We start from the raw sequence: 21330 nt of genomic DNA, 5'->3' as shown, positions 1-21330 counted from the left end.
AATGACAAGGGAGAAGGAATCATGTATCAAATTAAAAAGAATGCAAAGGAAAATCCATATTTGGTGCCTGAAGGACCATGAAGCATATTTTCGGTCTGAAAACACACACCAAAATTACAGTTTAAGTACGTGGGAGGCAATTGTCCTTGTGGTTATAATTAGTGTCCGAATTTAGAGACTTTGCTGCTTAATGCACACCCACCCGCCTGTTATTCTTACTGTGTCACTTAATGGAGATGAATACTCTTTTCCCACCTCATATTTATATCAAGGCTATTTAATTTCTTTAGGTTGCTATAATAGGTTAAATGGCAGTCTCAGCACCACTCTTCATCTCCCACTGGACAACGAATGACATTATAAGACTGAGAATAGATGAAGGCATATTTACATTCATAATGTTCTTGACTATAACATTTATGTAAATTATGATTTTATATTTGCAAATACTATAATTTTCAGTTTCAATGAATACTTTCTTTCATCATTAACTTTCTATGTACATTACATGGAGACAAAAACTAATGAAAAATAAAGAAACTAAATGATGTGATCAGTGAGATACAGATCTTACAGAAGAGGAAAAAACGCTTTGTTTCTCAACTGATCTTACCCTTATACAGACAGGGGCTGAACTATACCTCAATGCTCATTCGTAGTGTGTAAAACTTACAGAGGTTTTTCAGAAGCTAACAAAACCAAATTTCACATAATGGCTTGTATTTTAACCCCACCAAAATTTAATGACTGTATTGCTCATGAAAATGCAACTTTTTCCCGATCTGTAGAAAAAATAATTTTTCTCTTCATTGACGAAACACCATGGAAACACTACGTTAATTACAGAACTGCATGTAGAGTTTGGGAACATGTTTACAAATATTACACAAGAATGAAAACCTCCAAAATATCAAATTTCAATAACTAAGTTACTGCTCCACCAAATGGATAGAACGATTTTTAAATATCCCCAGAGTAGAAAATGAAGTTTTCAGTTAAGAAGAACATTCATCTCTCATACATATCGTAACATGTACACACTTAACACACAAAACCTGTGTATTTCTATGCATAGATTGTCATAATTTTTCTGTGACGGTCAGCTAAGTATTTCCTTCAATTTTACAACATGCAAATCTGACTCAAAAAAAATCTGTGCTTCCAGAATGAAAAACTGGCAAATTGAATTGGTCCAAATATTCTGACACATTTTTAAATGACAAACTTTTTGTGTGTGTTTTGGTATGAGCTTAGTGTGACATTTTCAGACTGTAAATGCAAACATATGTAATGAAACAGCTCTCAAACTACTGCAGTCTCAGACACATATGTTATTTTTAAAGAGGTGATTCCTTGATACCTCAGAAGCACTATGAGAATGAAGAAATGTCACACCTCTTAAGGAAGTAAAATTGGGCGTGGAAGATGAGTCGGATCAGTTCTGTGTATAATGAAATTGCTGGTTATACACGTTGTTTTTCAAATTACTCAACAGGTAACCATTAGAAGACTCAGGTTGAAATGCATGGACTGTGTACACATTCAAAGAGAAACTCTTTAAAAGAGCAGGGAACTTTCTAGTCTCTCTTACCTTTGCGCCTGTAATAGAAATGAAATGGACTTCAAGGTTATGTCCCAGTTTAGCAAGTGGAGGATATATAGACTCGGACAATGGCCCAAATCATCAGTCTCTTCCATTAAATATCACTTCCCTTTCCATAATTTATCTTTCTGCGTAAAGTAGTTAATTTCCTAAGTTTCTGCTGAAGGCCTGGTAAAATGGAAGTCCGTAGGGGTATCACTGCTACACCAGACCAAATTACGGCTACCAAACAGGAAACCCTTCCTCTCAGCACCCTGTAAATACTGTGAAAAGGGAAAGTTACTTTGTGGGACTTTTAACAGTGAAACCTTAAGGGATGTTGAGAAGACCTTCCCAAAGTCATAGAGTGCGTTTGTACAGGAAAGAGTGAAATCAATCTGATACCACTCCCTAGTATTTGTTGCAGAGAAAATACCAAACCCTTAAACTAACCTCAACATTAATTACAAAACTTAAAATAGTCATAAGAAACAAGATGCTGGAAACTATTTTAATACTGACAAAGTCTTATGAGTAGCTTTTACCACAATTCTTCAAAGAAGTTTGCATATGAATTCTTCTGTTCCTGCATTTTAATTTTGGCCACTAATGATATATATTTAAGAAAGAAATTACATCAGATAAGTTAAGAAAACTACACTAGCCAAATTTCCTTTTCAAAGAATCTAGGAACATAAGGCAGATCCCCGTGCAGAGTAAAAATGTCATGAACGAGGAAATCTACTGAATATCACAACTTTCTTCTTTATATGAAATAGTTCATCCTTTTCATAATGTGTTTAATACACTATCTTTTGGAATTAGAGTAAGATATTCTATCAGAATAGAATAATATCTATTCTTGTCTGTTACATATCTTTGCTAAGAACTAAACATGAAAGTAAAACAAAACCATGACTGTTTCCCCCTAAAATGCTACAAAGCCATGCAGCTTTCATAACTATAGTTTTCATGCACAGAAATAACCACAATTTCATTCAACATTTACATTTCATTCATGAAAGTGGATTTAGTAAGTGCAATGAATCTAGATATACAATTAGTTACTCACAATTAATCTAGTTGGTCGCTATTGACCTGGAGCATAGTTTCACACTATAAAATATTCTCAGTTGGAGCAGTAAATCATGATTACACATAACTAGATACTGATTCACAATTTAAACATTTAGCCATTTCCTTTGCTTTTGTCAAAACTTACTTTTTACACAGTGAATGCCTTTTTAAAAGTTTTGAGGCCAAAATCAGACTGAAGGTATTGTACAACTTTTCTGTTATAAAAAACCAAACCAAACCAAACCAAACCTACCCAATCACAAACCACTTCACCTAAACTCCCATTATTTTCAAGTATCTATATTCATCTAAACTCAGTAACAGTCTGACAACTCAGAAAAGTACTCCTGTATTTCCTTTAAGTCAAATACTTTCCAAAGTCTGAGTCTAAACGACCAAAAAGAAACTAAGTGCAATCTGTGCTTTCAAAAGCAACGTGTAATTAAGGTCTCCCAACCATTTACTCAGGAAGAAATACTGTTGCTTCTGGATTTTAAATTAATTAAAATCACTTCCCTGTCAGATAGTATGAATGTCTCCAAGCAAGAGAGTCTTGATCTACTTTTTGTTGTTGGGAAGAATACATTCACCTAAAAAGGATACTATTTTCTTCCTTTTCTACCCCCTACTCCCCTCTTGACAAATGACAGAGAATAACAATTTTTTTCTCTGATCCAGCCTGGATCCTACAATAAAGTATATTTCTGGATTTTAAAATAATCTAGATTAATATGCTAAGACAAATTTTGAACATTTATAACACAGAGAAATTCTTGCAACTAACCTACAGCTCCCTTGCAAAAGATGAGAAATTTGGCAAGTTCAAAGATACAAGCACAAAGATTCTGATTGTGCTTTTCTATGTCCTTAAGGCATGTATGCTCCTGAACAATAATGATAAAACAACATTCAACCATTTTTTTTTAAATCTAGTTGAACCACTCGTGCCAGAATCAATTCTTATTAAACTAATGCTTATGAGAAAAGATCTTACAGGATCAGATACATAATATCGAGAAAACTACTGCAAAAGTTGGTGGCAAGATTTTAACTCTCCTTTAAAAAGTATATATCTGCAGAAACATTGTGTTCTCAAAGAAAGTGTTTAATATGAAATCATGTACTGTACATCACTCAATACAACCTTGAACAAAACCACATTAAGTTGCTCAGAAAGTTCAGAGTTTCATGTCATTTCCACCTTAATTTATCCAAATACAACAGACCACTGATAACACAGAATAACTTCTGACCATTGTGGTTTCTATTACCCTGAAGAAATGTATAAATTTCTATATTTAATATATGTGTTCATTGAATGAATAGCACTCAGCAACGTGTGGAATGCCTAAAATTAGTAGGCAGTTGGTCATCACTGTCACTTTAATTTGGCTTTATTCATCTGCTTTCCATCTAATTACAAATGCTGGCCAGTCACAACAACTGAGAAATGCTGCTGCTTGCATTGCAGATCAGTCCCTAATACTGGACTCCAACTGCACATGGCTGGCATCTGCACTGGTACCTGTCAGTATTATTTAGTATATGTTTAGACATTTAAATCCAAAAAACTTAAAAGACAAAACAACTAAAATTCTGTGAACTTCCTTTAAAATTTGTCCTAGAAGCAAAGTAGTCTAAGTCCCACAGAATTTCTTGAGGAGGAGGAAACACAAACAAAAGGAAGCCAAGGATAGCCATGAAATAGCATCCCTTCCCTTCAAGGTAAGTTACAGACAATATTTTTTTTTTGTCCTTAACATTTTAATGAACATTATCACACCTCCAAACACATCAGAGACTACTGTCTTTGATTGTCACATTTATGGGAAGAGGATCACTTCAAATACACCAAAACATCATTACAATCTTGTTTCCAAGTACACACCACTGGCAACCTGACTGTTTCTCCCCTCGATGGTTTTTTTCATGCAGATACACTTAAAGCTGTCACTTTTAATCCTGTAAGCACAATTTTAACAAATGCTTTTTAACAAATTCTCATTATCATTTATCTAAGGCAGCAGTCATCTCTTACTGAAAACAAAAGAAAACAAACCCAGAAACTGAAGTCTTTTCACCAGGTTCAAGTGATACAACTTGTTACCACTGCAATGCTTCTGAAAAAGTTTGAAAGTGAACAAAATGCAGAGGAAACATAACATAATGAAACTGTGTAAGAGACATACATAATAGTAAGCAGGTAACCACAAAGGCAAGAAGTTGCTGTCCTCTAGCAGAATCACAGGTTTGGGTTGGAAAGGACCTTTAAAGACCATCCAGTTCAACCTCCTGTCATGGACAGAGTGGGGGATATCTTCCACTAGACTAGGTTGCTCAAAGTCCCATCCCAACTACCCTTGAACACTTCCAGGGATGGGACATCTGCAATTTCTCTGAGCAACCTGTTTCTGTGTCTTGACACCCTTATAGTAAAGAATTTTGTCCTTAGATTTCATCTAAATATACCATCTTTTACTTGTAAACCAAAGGCCTAAATCCCTTCAGGCCCTGCTAAAAAGTTTTCCTCCAGCTTTGTTATAAACCCACTTAAAGTATTGAAAGGCAGTGGGAAACTCTTCCTTAGTACTGGGATTTCCAACCAGCAAGGCATTTTCTTGGATAAAATGAAAATCAACTATAAAGCAGGCACAAGTACAATGAAAAAAGCTCTGCCAGACCTGGCTGGGCTCTATCCAAGTCCAGCTCAAGCTTCAGAGCCACGCTGCCCAAAAGGAGGCTCAGGAGGCAAATGGGGCAACTTGCCAGGGGCAGGGGCACAGGAGATGCAGTGCACAAAGAGCACTGACAGAGGCAAACTGAACTAACAAGAATGTGAAATAGCACCAATTTTGCCAAGTGAGGACCAGCTACATAAAGTAGATAAATCAAACATGGTACAAAGAGTTAAAAAAGGGATGTTTGATGAAAATAGCCTAACAGCACATGGTACTGCTAGTCCTCACTAGGAGAATCTGACAGTTACTTAAAAAAAAGTCATAGTAATTACTGGTCCCAAGTTGATATTATGTACCCTCATGGGGAACTGATATAACTTGATTTTAGTGCTTTGCAAAGTAACTCTTTATCCTGGACCTGTTCTTCCATCCTTTGAAGATGCATGCCCTGCAAGTTTTGCTACATCTGAGAAAAAAAGTCCTTATCTTATGGGTATCTTTCACTATAGCTGATTGTTGCAATACAGTCATAAATTTAACACAGGAGCATGGACCACCAACACTGTAGGAACAGAACAGAAACACTGCAATGAAGCTGGTTGGGTTTTTTAAATACGTAAATGTTGTGCTCATACAGATGTGTGATGACCTCTATGAGCTGCATAACAGTGTAACAAATGGGTAATTCACTTGCTCCACAAACCACAGATTACTGTAGTATTTAAGAAAACATGCCATCTGTAATATAGTTGCAAATCATTAGCGCTTTTTAGACCTGATATAGAAGTTTACTTAAAGAAGTAAGTGACAAATTATAAAATACTACCTATTCTAGAGCCTGTAAGAAAATACATAAACTCACTAAAAGATTTCTTCCTCTTCTTCAAATTATAAACACTTTCTGCAGTATTTAATAACCTGAGATATTCCATTTGGAAAAAAAAAACCAGTTCATTTTTCTTGATGCTTCATAACCCAGTTTATAAAACAAAGCCTTTAGAACCAGGCTGCAAGCCAACAATTATCAACTATTATCCAGGATTTAATTACTCCCTAAGTCAAAGGAACTGTGTTTAAAGCTATATACTACTTCAGTGTCCTAATAAATCACTTCAATAGTGAAACTTGTTTGACCAGTTTCATTATTATGTCAACATAAAAATATTTGAAACACAAGAAATCAAGAAGTATTAAGTGAAACCATCTTGGAGAACACTGGAAAAATTTCAAGCAGATGTAACTACAGGAAAACAAGTAACTGGCATTTACAAATATTTTGTCTTCAGAGAAATTATCTGTCTTAAATGTAGGTTTAACAAATTAGTAATAAAAGGAAAGTACACTAAATGAATATTATCACTTTCCCATCAAAGAATTCTTAACATGATTTAATTCCAAGTCTACAAAATCTACAGTATACCAGTCCTGAAACAACTGTGTGAAGTTTACTATGAAGCAAGCACACAGATTTATAATTTTAATCAAATTATACATGTTTGAAATACTAGGGTTCCTCAAAAACATCAATTGCATGTTCTTTTCTGAATTAGCAATATGCACTGCTTTCTTTAATAAAATTTCTATATTCTTGTTTTCCTAAGAAGAGCTGTAAAACTGCCATGGACAGAAGAAATTCACAATTTGGCAAATGGGTGATGCAGGACGAAAAAAATGCACTTTGGCACTCTATTTTAGTCATGAAGACAGAGCAGACAATTTTTTTTTTCTTCCCTTCTCATTTTCCCTCATCAGCCAACAAGAAGCACCAGATCTACTGACTATATGCATACTACCTTACTGCAATGGCTAAGAAAATCAAGTGATGAAATGGAAGGTAAGAGCAGCAGGCATAGCTTCAAGTTTGCATCTCATGTATCAAGCCTTGCCTATAGTCTCTTCTACCACTGAACAAGCATAATACCTCCTTTCCAAAGGAAAGATATCTGGCAGGTTACATGGAAACCCCTGCTGCCTGAAGCCAGCCTTCTTCACTAGTCTGACTGCTACCTCCAACACTTGGAGTGATAGAGGAAGGAAGCATCACACTACTGAATTTGGCTCACTTTGAAGTCACTATGAGGTAGAAGCCAAGTTTGTCAAAAGCCTTAATAGTTAAAGATCTCCCAGGCTTGTTCACGAGAGTATAAGGCTTGTCTTATATTAAACGTACATTGAGCTAACCAGAATATTCAAAAGCTGCTAAGGCAATTTTCAACAATTTTAACTAGTTTTTGAAAGACATAGATTCTCTAGTAATAGGAAAGAAAGCTATTTTTAATTAGTTTTCCTAAGCAGGAAAAAAAAAAAAAAGGACATTCCTAAAATTATGAAGAGCAGTAAAATCAGTTCATTATAATTACTTACTATAGCATTATCAGGTCATTTTTTAATTTCCCAAAGCTGGATGCAATGAAAAATCATCTTGATATAACCTATAACAAGCAGTCTAAACACTTGAAAATGGTAAAATGATATAATTACACATGCACATACAAAAAGACTAAGCCACCAAAAGCCCAAGTCTTTACTTCTCAACCCTTTTTGACACTTCCGAAATTCAGGCACACATCCAGAAGAACTTTCTGCCCCACGTCTGGTCAGTACAGAAATTGAGGTTAACCTTTAATTTTTAATGTCACCTGCAGCCAGTGACTGCTTTTTCTAATGCAAGTGACAGATAAACAGCAAAACACTCCCAAGATGATACACAAAGCACCACATACCATAAGTGCATTTTTATTTTTATACCAACTCAATTTCTCAAATGGATAACCAATGTTCCTACTAATTTACATTAAGAATTGAGTGAGGCATGAAAATTGTTCTGATGCATAGGCTCTATTTCTTTAATGTACTGCATAGTGTTCTGTATTTTATTGCAACACTGGAAAAACCTAACTACACTTAAAAGGTACAGAAACTACACATACAAAAACACAAGCACATACACGTCTTAAAAAATCACTTCACAAAGAGTTTTAAATTATCCAGAGAGTAGGAAGGAAAAATAACTAATTAAAGTCACTGATAGAAGTCAGTAAAAGCAAAAAAGTTGTTCCCATTAAAATGAATTTTCTGACCTTTAATTACTTGAACTAGTATTTTTTTGTAGACCAATACTAGTACTTTAAATCTACACTGCTAGGATTTCAACTTTATAATTCCTTCATACAATTCAATACTATCACCCTAACATTTGCAAGGTAATTCCAAACTAAACAGAGGGAATATGGCAAATTGAGGTAATATAGTCTAGCTATTTAAGGCCAAATTGGTAAGTCTTTAACAGTAAACACTGTATCATTACTAAACACTGCCATGTTGTTAATGTAAGGAGAGGTTTAAATTAGAGAGTGAATTGCCCCTTCAGGTCGGGACTTGGGGCATATTATGGGAGAAAGCAAAGAAAAGCTCCCACTGACACTGTCTATGTTTCACCAGTTCTGTGGGAAGCAGACTGCAATACAGTTATCCGTCACTTTTAAAACCAAATACTGCAGACAATGTTTTCACTTGTCTTTTAAAATTTAGCATAGTGAACTGGGGAGAAAAGAACCTGTGTTTGTAAAGGAAGATTTCTTTTGATACAGAAAGGGTATCGAAAATAGTTTTTCGACAACTGCAGGAGACACATCACAAACATCATTTTTATATATGTTAAATGTGTAACTATGGCATTAATGAAAATGAGGCAAACTCAATTTGCTTTTAAAAAAAAAAATACAAAAAAAATTAACTCACACAGTGGTGGGTGCTCAAATACAAAGGAGACAGTTGTCTTTAGAAGGATATTCTCCGCACATTCAACAGTTTAGCAGTGCTGGGATGTGGCCCAGCCACCAGGAGCAATGACAAAGTTGGAGCAGCTGTTCCAGTACCAGACTTCTGGAATTGACCTTCAGATGGAGAATAAAGACACTTGATGAAAAAATGCTCAAAATATTTTTAATTTTTTGTTTGATCTAACAGGATTCAAGTAGCCTAAGCCACTGGATTTCTTCTGGACATTTCAACAGGACAAAAACAAAAGTGACTGAAACTAGGTTTATTTTTTAAGTCAAATAAGTATTTCACACAGTCATGTATCAGAAGAGATAAAAACAACATGTAAAATAAGTCCATGCGGTTCAATTTATTTATTTCTACGGTGACAATAATGGTAGAGAGACAACTCTTAACAACTTTAGCAGTATGAAGACTTCAGTATTCAATCTGAAATTTTTATCAACATGCAATTCTTGGCTACTTCTCAGTATTATTTTCTCTTCCTGTGACTGAACTTCTTAACACCATGTATCTTAAAAATTTCGGTAATTTGACATTGTTAGATCTATTTTCTATAAAGCTGTTAATTCATTATTAATAAGACTCCAAAAAATTGTATAGAGTTCAATAGCACACTGCAAACAAACTAAAAATGTTGAAAGCTATGGTTCTAAGAGAAATTTAACAAATGAAATTCCAGCAACTGAACAGCCATCTATCTTTTAGTAACTCTCTTTTAACTGTTCAAAAATGCACTTTTTAAATCATGAAAAAAATATTTTTAAAACAACCTCTCTTCAAAACTTATTTATGTAGAATTTTTCAACTACTTTGAGATAATTAAACATAACAATGGATATACTGATATTTTAAAATAATTTTTCCTATTACAAATATACAAAGCTAATAGTGTTGAATTGGAAACACCATCTTCTCTTTTTGAAAAGCTGGTACTTTACTGTTTCTACAGTGTTTCCATCACAAAATATAAGAACACAACCATCTAGACACATTTTTTTTTAAAAAAAGTCTTAAATGACACTTATTTTCCAAGTAAATACCCAAATAGCTCCTGAAATCTGACCACTGTTGTCAGATTAGAGTGTAATATGAAACTGTAATATTATGGTGCTGTAATATTTAGAAATATACCATGAAAAACATACTCACTGTGAAGAAATAAATTTAGGGATTTCTTTTTTTAGAAATTAAATTAAATACAATTGTCTTCTCTTGAGTATATGAAACAGTTCCAACCAAATAGTGGGTTTGTTTGGTTTTTTTGTAATTTGGATTAGCATCCTAGTTGCAACATACTAGTACATAAATGTTTTTATTCTAGAGCATACTTTGAGTTATTAAGCCTGGCATTAAATTTTGTAACAAGATGTAATATATCTAATTCAAGAGGGCTTACAGTATTCCTGTATTACTTATTAATATGTTAAGTGAATGTCTGGACAATTGATTTCAACTAAGTTTTGTGAGTAAAACATGTGACAAAATACAATTTTCAAATTACATAGTCCATTTGTCATAACTACCATTCTTTCTAGTTTTTATGGATGTTAATGAATTAAGCAAAAAAAGCCACAATGACTAAATAAAGAACATTAGCCATTTCAGAATTTAAAAGAAACTATTAGTACAGTTTATATAAAGCCATTAACAAAGTATCTTTGCTGTTCTGCTTTCTTATTTCCTTTTTCTGCTTTTTATACCCTCCTTCCTGTATTTGCCCCCGAAGTCTGTATGTGTATATTTGTAGAGGACTCACTACAGTGAGACCACAGCCTTGTACTGAAGCAATAATGAATAGCAATTATATTGCTCAAGTATCATGACAAGCCAATAGTCACTAATCAGTGATTGCTTTGCTTAAGAAAATCAATATATTTAACATACTAATCCTGTAAATTCTTATGAAACAACAGAAACAGTCCCAGTCAATGGCTTAAATAATGTTTATGTAGCAAAAAAATAGAAAATATTTCTGTAAGTTTTTAAAACAGAGGTGATGATAATGTATTTCATATCAGTCCAGCACAATGATTTTTGTGTGATTCTTACAATTGTGATAGTTGTTTTCAACAGGTTAGACTGTAGAACAGTCTTTATGCCTGCACTGATGTTTTCTGAGTTACAAATGAGTCAAATAGAGTATGGAGGATGGGAAAAGCATGATCTCTGTTTTAGCCTTTGGACTAGCTGAAATCAAAAGACAGACTTACTGTGAATATGAAGAAAATTATATCAGAAAAAGAAAAAAAATGAAGATATGAATAAGTTACTGGAATAATTTACAAAACAGAATAGAATATTATGTTAAGATTTGTATTAACATGACACAAGATATAAAGATTATTTTTCTTGAAAAGTAATAGACAGTAACTTGACTACAGGAGCTAAAGTATTAGTAAGAAGAAACAGGAAAGAATCTGCCTGTATTTTAACAAAAGTGATAGCATCCTCATGTAGACAGCTCACTTTGAAGGATCCATGCTAGACACTTCCAGAACCTACTTGGGGACTCCATAAATCAATACCATGGCAAATGCAGACCATCTGCCAGACTTCTTGAAAATTATTTACAGAAAATAGTCTTCAATGTATGAATAAAAATATTTCCCCATTTGTGCAAATGCTTCCATACCCACACAGAACAGAGCAAAGCAGGAGTTCAGTATCATGTGCTAGTAGAAGGTTCTTAACAAGTAGAAAATTACTCCCATGTTGAAAGAAGTAGGTATCAGGAAGAAAATGCAGGTAATTTGCCTTAAACCTCTAAATGGGAAGCTAAATTTTCAAGGTAACAAAACCGGTACAACAGTACATACTTTCCAAAGGAGTATTTATGTTTCCAGTGGTCCACTGGTCATACAACTATGTTCTGCTTAGAAGACTGAGAACAACTGATGAAAAACATCCCAACGCTTTGCCACTTGCTCTCACTAAGTCTTACTTCAAGATCCTTTCTACAGACATTAAACTAAAGGGCAGGAGGAAGAAAAGGGAGTGAGAACAAAGAAAAGAAACTAGCTTATTTAACTACATATAACTATATATTTTACTACTATAACTAACTATTCTCTGTTCTTCCTCCCCCAATACTGTTTCCATTTTTAAAAAAAATACATAACTAAGAATACATGTAGCAAATCATATAAATTACTTTGATATTTCACTATTTTAGTAAATACATTTGATTATTTTCTCATAAGATTTAATGGTGTTTCAAAGATCTATGCTGAAGGATCTAAACCTGAATGTTTTTCACAGTCTTTCTATTTAAGTAAGTAAATTTTAAATTACAGTTTTATTTCAAATAGCCATGTACTGCTTTTTTGACATTTGTCCATCATAATACTGTAACAGAATTAAAATATTAACATTGACATCAAGATGTACTGCAAGTATTTTAAGAAGAATAATTCCTTTAGAAACAGAATATGTAGCATATTTAAAGTATGGAATTTGGTTACTGAAGAGAGTCCCACTTCTGCATTGCTTCTAAGGTATACAGATACACAAAAGAGCATTTTAAGATGCCAGAAGCCGAGTAAGATACTCTCTTGTATAGGTCTATTAAACCTGTGAATGCAGAAACTGCTGCATTTCACAGTCTATTATTTATATGACAGAATGAAGATCTGAAAACATGAAATATAGCCTTAAATTATTCACTTATTCTTTTCACAAAAGGAGAAACCGTCAATCTAACACTAAAGGACTTCAAGCATATTTCTAAAGGTTTTGTGAAAATTGCCTTATTTATCAAAACTTTATTCCCTCTGTTTGTTCATTAAATACTGTAGCTTTGCATTAAGGTCAAGCAGTGTCAACCAATTACTGTTGTTGGAAAAGCCCTACTTCCTTAATACTCAAAGAAACCATCGTATATAGTAAATTATTTTAATAGGCAAACTGAACACTGTTTACCCAAAGTACATTTCAACCATAAAAACATATTTTCAGGGTTTCTATCAACAATCAATTATAGTACTATTTATTATGACAGTAGCATTAAGCATGACTCTTTGTCTGCTCAAATGCCAGCCTTAAAAAATATACATCTATTTTAGCATATTCAGCAATATTCTGTTCTTAGCTCATAATAAAGAAAAGTAACAAAAATCAAGTGACTTACAAAGCAAACCGAAAGGCAAAACTTAAAACATTGAATTTTAAAGAAACAGTATCAATTGTTGGCTTCTGTCCTCATTCTCTGTTGGTGAGCAAGAGGGCTCAGCTTATATGACAGACCAGAAAAGAAATCCACCCTGCTTTCACTGCTCCTAATTTTGTAGTTTTGTTTTTTGTTCTCCCTCTTGCAATATACAATAAGAGGAGTAATTTAAGTGGTCATACACAAATTTATTATATGTCAAGAAAAGGCCACCCATAGGCCATCATATCCAATACCAAAGTCACAGTCATTCAGAATAAAAGGATTTCCATAAGGTATTTTGATGTAACAACACAGGACAGTCTCCCTTGTCCTACCTCAATCTTCTACCTGACCCATTTTAGTGGCCTGCAGTTCAAAAGGCTAGAATGATGGTTTTAGTATGCAATCACCTTTATCTTTACATTTTATAGAAGCAAAACTTTGGATCTCATTTCCCTTTGGAACTGACCTGTTTATTCACATTCCTCCTAGTACACAAGAAGTGATAAAAGAACACTTAATTTTCCAATGGTAACTTTTGAAATCTTACTATGAGCCTAACTCTGCCTTTCTGAAGTTACAAAACATGAAAAAGGAAAGAAACTTTTTTCTCCACATCCTGTCACCTTGTCTCACTAGAAAAAAGTTTTCATCCATGCCCTGTATCAGTGATCAATGAGACCTACAGTGATACAAGACACATACACTGTTGCTACAAACAAGAAGAGAAAATAGAGTAACAAAAGGAATTAAAAAAAACCCTGAAAAGAGTCATGCTGAAAATTATGGAGCAGAAGAGACATAACAGAGTAGGGTCTGTTGTCTCATTATTTCTAAGAGATCAAAATAAAGAAAATCAAAAGAAGTAGAAAAGAAAAAAAAAAAACAACAACAAAAAACCCCCAAAAAACCAAACTTAGACAAGTCCTCTCCAGTCCCCCCCAGGATGAGCTAAATCCCACCTTCAAATTACAGTCTACCATTGAAACCTGAATAGATTTTAGAACCCAATACTGCACAAACAAATTTCAAGAAGATAAAAGAAGACAGAGAAAAAATTATTGATACCTTCAAACTCATCTGAATTACTTCACTAGGAGGGTGTTAACTGGTTTCATGGATGAGAGGTAACAGTAGATGTGAAACGAGCTTGAGATTAGAGAGGTTTTAAACATGTTCTGCATTGTTGATGCCATATAGAATGAAATACTGCCCAGATATAATCATTATAGGTTGGACACAAAAATGACAGAAATCAGCAAGGAATTGTTCTTGAAAAGATATTTTCAACAGCTCTGTCAAACTGGGTATATATTTCAAATGTAACTCAGAGACATTTGCTTAATTTGTTTCTATCTGGTGTTTTCATAATAATCCTAGTGACTGCAAGTCACTAGAGTATTTATAAAATACTAGAGTATTTATAAAATCAGCAGATAATACAATGTTGGGATAAATCAGTAGCACATCAGAGGACAGGATCTGATCTCCAAATGCTTTTGAAAAATGGAAGATATGGTCAGAAATCAACAAGGCGATTCAACAAAGACAAATCCGATGCACTATATTTAGAAAAGGTGCATCATAGATACGAACACAAAATGGACACATTTCATCATTCTTTGGCTAAAATTACGTAGAATTTCATATAAGGAAAAATGCAACACCAATTATTTTTATTTTCACATTACATGTATGCTCTTAGAGGGAGCATGAACAGCTCCATACATGAAAATCTAACACACAAACAGTAGAAAGAAATTATATCCTGTATTGCACAGCATGAAAAGAAAGCATTTGTAGAAGGTCTCCTTTCTCTGTACTGGCTTCTTCAGCCATTTCATGGATAGCTTCTTATAATTTCTTACTTCTTGTCCTGTAATAACAATTGCAAATTGTTTGCAAAATGAAAGTGGCATGCTAACCAACAGCATTTCTGTGAATTAGAGAACAATCTTTAGCTTTAAGGGACATGTTATTTGAGTATATTGGATCAGAAGAAATGGATCTTCTGTACTGATGAAACACTTCTTGAAAGGACAGAGAGAATAAACTTTGCTCTTCTAGATCCATCAGTTCTGCTGGATAACACTACCCAGCAGTGGGAGATATGGAGGTGGGTTGTAAGATAAGGAACAGGCTAAAGGCAAGAAGAGCTGTTTTAATTATAGCTGGGAACACAGAATTTGTTAAAGGAAGTCTACTGTATAATTACATTTGAAAATTTAGCAAGATGCCCAGAGGCTGGCTTGCAGCTGTCAGGAACTGGTAACACCAGAGTTCTGCTCAGGAGGCAACCACTGCTACAGCTAAGCACACCTCCATCTCCCTGTAGTTGAGCTGACTTTGATAAGGCAAAGGAATGACTTCAACTAAAATTAGTAAGATCACACAACACATGAAATTGTACCTATTCTCTGTAAAAAGTGTTCAGAGATTGGGCATTATTTTAAATGAAGTTAAATGTATATCTGCTGGTTTTGACACTACATTGAATATTTTTCTTGAATGAGTGTCAATGGTATTTTGTGAATTGCATATTTTATTTAATAACAGATAAAATTCTGGTGGTTTTTAATAATATTAATTCATAATCAAACTAACCTCATCTAAAGGATAATATGGATTTGTATACAAAGTCATAGTTCTCTTTTTGGTCTATCTGGTCCAACCAAATGAAAATGAATGAGGGGAAAGCAGACAGAATGCAAGAATAAATAAAAAAAAATATATATGCTTCTTCCTTGGATTTAGAGCTGAATCTGTTACTCTGCAGACAAACTGATCAATTATGAAACATGACTAAGCCATTTTGGGGGGGGAAAGTAGGATTGAACAACTGAAAAAACTGCTCATTTTATATGAAGTTAATGATTCTACTTCAAAAAAGTATATTCTGCTAATTTAGATTTTAGCAAATGAAGTGCTGTGCATGTTGGAAAACATCACCAACTGTATTACTGGTGTTTATTTAAAATACATCTGGCTAAAAAATGAGCAAGAATCATAATACAGTCATAAATTTGACCATATAAAATCATGTTGTCATATTAACATCACAAGAAAATAATAAGCTCTGGAAGACAGAGCAGACTCCACAAGCTTAATCCACAAATGTAACCCAAAACTTTAGAGCAGAATTATTTCTAAATGCTGTGACAAGTGCTTCTTTTACTTCAAGTTTATGTCTCTGTAAGGAAGTTAAGTATATATGTGTAATTGGCATTATGGCCTTAAGGAGAGAAAACTGAAGGTCATTTCAGCTTTATTAAATCTACTGCTGCTTCCAGATTGAAGAAAGTGCTTAAATCCTCAAATCATATTGAAAGTAGAAGTGCAGGCAGCACATCGAATATTCCATATTTGCTCCATTAGTCTAATGATTTTGTTTGATACCTCATTATTAAAATCAGTATAAATACTTCAGATGTCTTTCCTATAGAAAGGTAGAAATATTTTCTAAGTATCACAGACTTTGCTCACTTAGAAAAATGTTCTCAGCATAAGACTGAATAAAAAGTTCATTTCTGCGCATAAAGTCTGGCTTTGGCTCAGACTTTGGTAGGACTGGTTTTTGCTATCTACAGTTCATTTGAGAAGAGGAAAATCACCCCAGAAATCAGCTATTTTATACAAATTTCTCTCCTGTAATTTTCATTATATCAAGATGGACATTCGAAGGATGATCAATAAAAGAAGGGTACCTATTGAACATACAAAGTTTCAGTTTTGTTTGACTTTTAGAGATAATTAACCTTTACAATTTCACATATTCCTTTGCTTTAATTTTGAAATTAAAATATAGTCACTTTAAAAATTAGTCTTTAAAAGACATGCAAATTAAAACTAAAAGATAAGTTTTGTTAAAAGAGAAATTAAAACCCATTTTGAAAGAGATTTCAGGAGTGCAATACTGCTTTCAGTCAGTGACTTAATTTTTATTTAAAATATAATTTTTTCAGGGTTGTCTAACTATATTCTGAGCCTTGGTCAATTCTGGCTGCACAGATATTGCAAATGTAAAAGAAACATGTCGGGCTTCATATTGATTTCTCCTACTTCAAGCATAACAGTTTCCTATGTGGACTTTTGTCACATCCATCTATATTGCATTATATAATGTAGCTTTAAGGACTACAATGATCCCTTCAGGAATGCACAGAGAAGAACTTAGTCTTTCATCTAAAATACTACTGTAGAAGATCAAAAGTATTTTCATGAAACAGTTACCCTTATGTATCAACAATTCCACAGTAAAATACAAGAAAGCCAACTACATTACATTGCTGATTGCTGCATGTTCTTGCTGTAGCTCTGGACAAAAAAAATAAAAAAAAGGCCTTTAACCTTCTGAATATTGATTTTGAAAGAAAAAGAACATCTTATATGGAATGTTTCTGTAGATTCTAGTAAGTAAGTACAAAAATCTGTAAGCCTAAGGGCACTTTTACCTTTATTTTAATAGACAGAAAGATCCCAAACATAAAAACAAAACAGAAGAAAGAAAAGTCAGAATGACCTTCCTTGTTGATCCATAATGCAAAATGAACACAGCTCACATTCGTAGAAAATACACTCTTTCCAAGAGCACGAAGTTTTGTACAGAAATAAAACTTTCCAATACAGTTGAAAAGCACTAGTTCCCCAATCTGTCTGTGCTTCCAAGTAGTTCTACTTCTTCTGCAACATGATGTTCCTATCATCACAAACACGGCGTGTATTCAATACAGTTTTAACACACAGGGATGTACAATATTACATCTTAAATGACAAGGGCCAAAGACCAGTCACACTAAAGCTCAAAACCTGGGAATCAAAAGGCAGTTTGCTGTATCTGTGCCAAAACTTGTTTTGACACTGCTCATATCTGTACATAACATACAACACATTACCTGGTCTTTCAGATTATAACTCTTTTGAGAAAAGCTATTTGCCACTTTTATGTTTTAGCTAAGGAGTTATGATTTCTGTTGCTCTTACCACTAGATGTATCCATAACATATGATAATTTCTCTTTTCACCCTTTCTGATTTGCACTTTTCTATGTATCTGTCCATTCAAACCAGCAATTTTCAAAACAAGTTGCACACATAACTTAGTAGAGTTTTAACATGTATGACCATTTTTATAAGATTCAGGTTATCCATCCAGATGAAGGTAGACTTTACCATAAAGTTACTTAAAATGGGAAGAAAATCACCTACTGTTTCTAAAATTGCTTTCAAATATTTTAGTTTGCCTCTATTCTTTTTCTCATAAAATAGGGGATGTCAAAGAGCATATAAAAATTCCTTAAATTAAGGAAAGAAAAACAAGAATGTACATTATATATAAGTGGTAATAGGCAGAGACAACTTCACTAGGCTGTGACATATGACATCTGGTAGACTATTATCATAATAAATGGGAAAAGTAGGTGATATTCTTTCAAAAGCAAGGTATGAAGAAATGCATCTTCATCAGAATGACAAACGTATCTGCCTTTAGCAAACATAGGTCAAATTGAAATTCAATATCTATGAACTAAATATTTCACTTTATTTAATCTCCTTTTCTCTTTGATTTTAAAAATTTCACTGAAGTACATCTTCATTTATCAGAGATATGTATTCATATAATTTAATTTCTTTTTAGTGAGGATAAATTAAACTTGATAATAATCAATGGCTAAAAACTCACAAGAAACAGCCTATTGCTTTTTCACATTTTTACAAATCACTTTAACTATGTAAAATAGTAGCTTAATGATTGTCAAACAACAATCTACATATACCGTACATCCATCTGTGACTCCTATTGGTATAACCATGCAGGTATCAGAGAGGTGTTGAAATCGCTTCAGCTTTGCAACTGATGAGCTGAAAAGTAAAACCACTAATCTCCTGGGGATCATACTATGTATTTCACAGTATGTGCAAGCTACAAAAAAATTTTCTCATATAAGAGAAAGAAAAGGGAAACACTGACTTTCTGAAGTTAGATCTTGTTCCCATAAATCATATTTCTTATGGTTCCTTTTGCCTCATGCTTTATTTTTCAATTTCATGTCATCAGATGAGAATAAATGGAAAGAACCATCATAAAATTCATATTCCATGGAGACCGAAAATTGTCACCGGGTCCTTTAAAAAAACTTAAAACACTGCCTTTTTACTTATGACTAAAACCAAGTCCTAATTTATATTTAGTCCTTTCAAAACTAAATATATACCTGCAAAGTAACATTTCCCAGATTATAATTTTCTACATATAAAAAAAACAACAGAAGTTTGAAAGTCACCAAGTGAACGGTCAAGTCACAAAGCAATGATGAGTTTTTGTAAGAGTCACAGACAGAAAGAATTCAGGAAAGTAAATGAAAGAGGCTTTTTACTTTTTTTACTTGTTTTTGATATGAAAAGTTACTTGGAAAAACAAATTCCATAGAGGTATTGAAATATAAAATATTAAAAGAAAGATGGTGGAAAAAAAAGGTGGAATATTAATATCAGTGTATTCCTAGAAATCCATTTGCTTGATAACGTGTTAGTTTTGGGGTCTTTCGAACACTCTGCTGGTGAAGACAGTCTGTATGATGGTATTTACTTTTCAACCACTTTCAAGAAATTAATAGTGATTTGGTCACATATTTTCAGATTTCAATACAAGCTGATGACATTAAGATACCAGAGAGATTGATTTGGCAAGTATATCTCTATGTCGTGTGTACTCTCACTTCACAGCTATTGTCTCTTGTAACACATTAATGAGGATGCTAGAAGCATAGGAAAAGAAACCACAAAAATTTTGTGATTTCTATAGACTCTAATAAGTGCATGACAGTTTAACGCTGATTTAAGATGATCTGACAGGAGACAGATATCCCATTTTGGCCCTGTCCCTGCCTTCCTCTGGAAGATAGGTTTCTGCTGTGAAGCAAGTTGTGTCCAGCCTCTCCCATTCATTGAAAAAAAAGATCTTGGAAACACAAACCTGTCTAAACTTCTTTAAGAATAAGATGATGGAGCAACTGAAATAAGAAGAGTATCTGCTATCTATTACTATCAGCATAGACAGCTGCCTAACACCTCATATCTCGGTTAGAGACTCTTCATAACAAATTAGGGAGCATTTCACAAATCATGTCTTAACAGAAAAACTGCATCAATTTGCTACCCTAATCTGACCATTTTCAGTAACAGAGTTCGTATTCAAAACAGCAGTTATACTGAGCTCAAGAAGATGATTTTAAAATAAAAACCAGAATTAAATACAGCAGAGTACAGAAAATTGAGAAATAAGAAAAGTCACAATCACTAACTTTTACAGATACAAGAGAAACTTCATCCACAGAAATTACCTAGAACTATGAAACATTACTATTTGATAAATAAAAATGTAATCCAATCATTAATGCTTGAAAGCATCAATTTAAGCTCATCTACTTTCAGCAGGAAAAAAACTAAACAAAAAACCAAGCAACCGTATTTGCCTTATTTGTTAATTCCTTTGTGTAAACTTGCAGTTGACAAGGTAAACTTGAAGAACCTGGAAATTCAATCAAAGTAATCTAAATGACCAGCTAATAGCCAAAAAAATAATAGATCTAGTGCAGATTTTACTCTGACATAAAGTTGTTGACAATACATTTCTCAATAAAGAAAAATTGAATTATAGCCTTAGGGTGGTTTAATTTGGTACAAATTTTGAATAATGTTATATACATTTCCAAAGCAGATGCTAAGAGACTCTACAAGGACACTCAGCTCAATCAGAAGCCAGATTAAAGTTCCATCTGGAGCAAAACAGTTCCACAGCTCTATTACAATTAGCAGAGTCACCAATGTCAGATTCAAAAGTTGGGCAACGTGAAACTCTTTCTCTTCAAAATACAGCCATGAGTCCAGAAACCAAACAAATACTTCACACATCTTTAGAACAGAACTTTTCAAGCAGTCACAAAGTTGCACTTCTGTAGTCAGGTGAAAACTCTCGTTTGTATTATTATGGTCATGTGAATCACAAAGACTACTCAGACACAATTATTGCATGCCTGTAGCATTAAAATCACAAGTGTTCAA

At 33.6% G+C, this 21330-nt stretch overlaps 1 protein-coding gene across 8 annotated transcripts in view; it reads right to left on the bottom strand.

Moving 5' to 3' along the window:
• TBC1D5 (TBC1 domain family member 5) overlaps positions 1–21330 on the bottom strand; it is a 318415-nt gene that overhangs the window by 239453 nt on the left and 57632 nt on the right. For 5 of the 8 annotated variants that reach the window (XM_051808278.1, XM_051808276.1, XM_051808283.1 and 2 more), the window contains one exon: positions 9079–9233. The exons of the other annotated variants lie outside the window; for them this stretch is intronic. The gene's annotated coding sequence lies outside the window, so the exon portion shown is untranslated. The remainder of the gene's footprint in view (positions 1–9078; positions 9234–21330) is intronic. 8 annotated transcript variants of the gene reach the window in all.

This window comes from Manacus candei, unplaced genomic scaffold (genome assembly GCF_025592945.1).
Source record: "Manacus candei isolate 608988 ecotype Guabito, Panama unplaced genomic scaffold, ASM2559294v1 h1tg000072l, whole genome shotgun sequence".
NCBI classification, from domain to species: Eukaryota; Metazoa; Chordata; class Aves; order Passeriformes; family Pipridae; genus Manacus; species Manacus candei.
The sequence above is the reverse complement of the archived record's forward strand: the minus strand, read 5'-3'. Positions and strand labels throughout refer to the sequence as shown.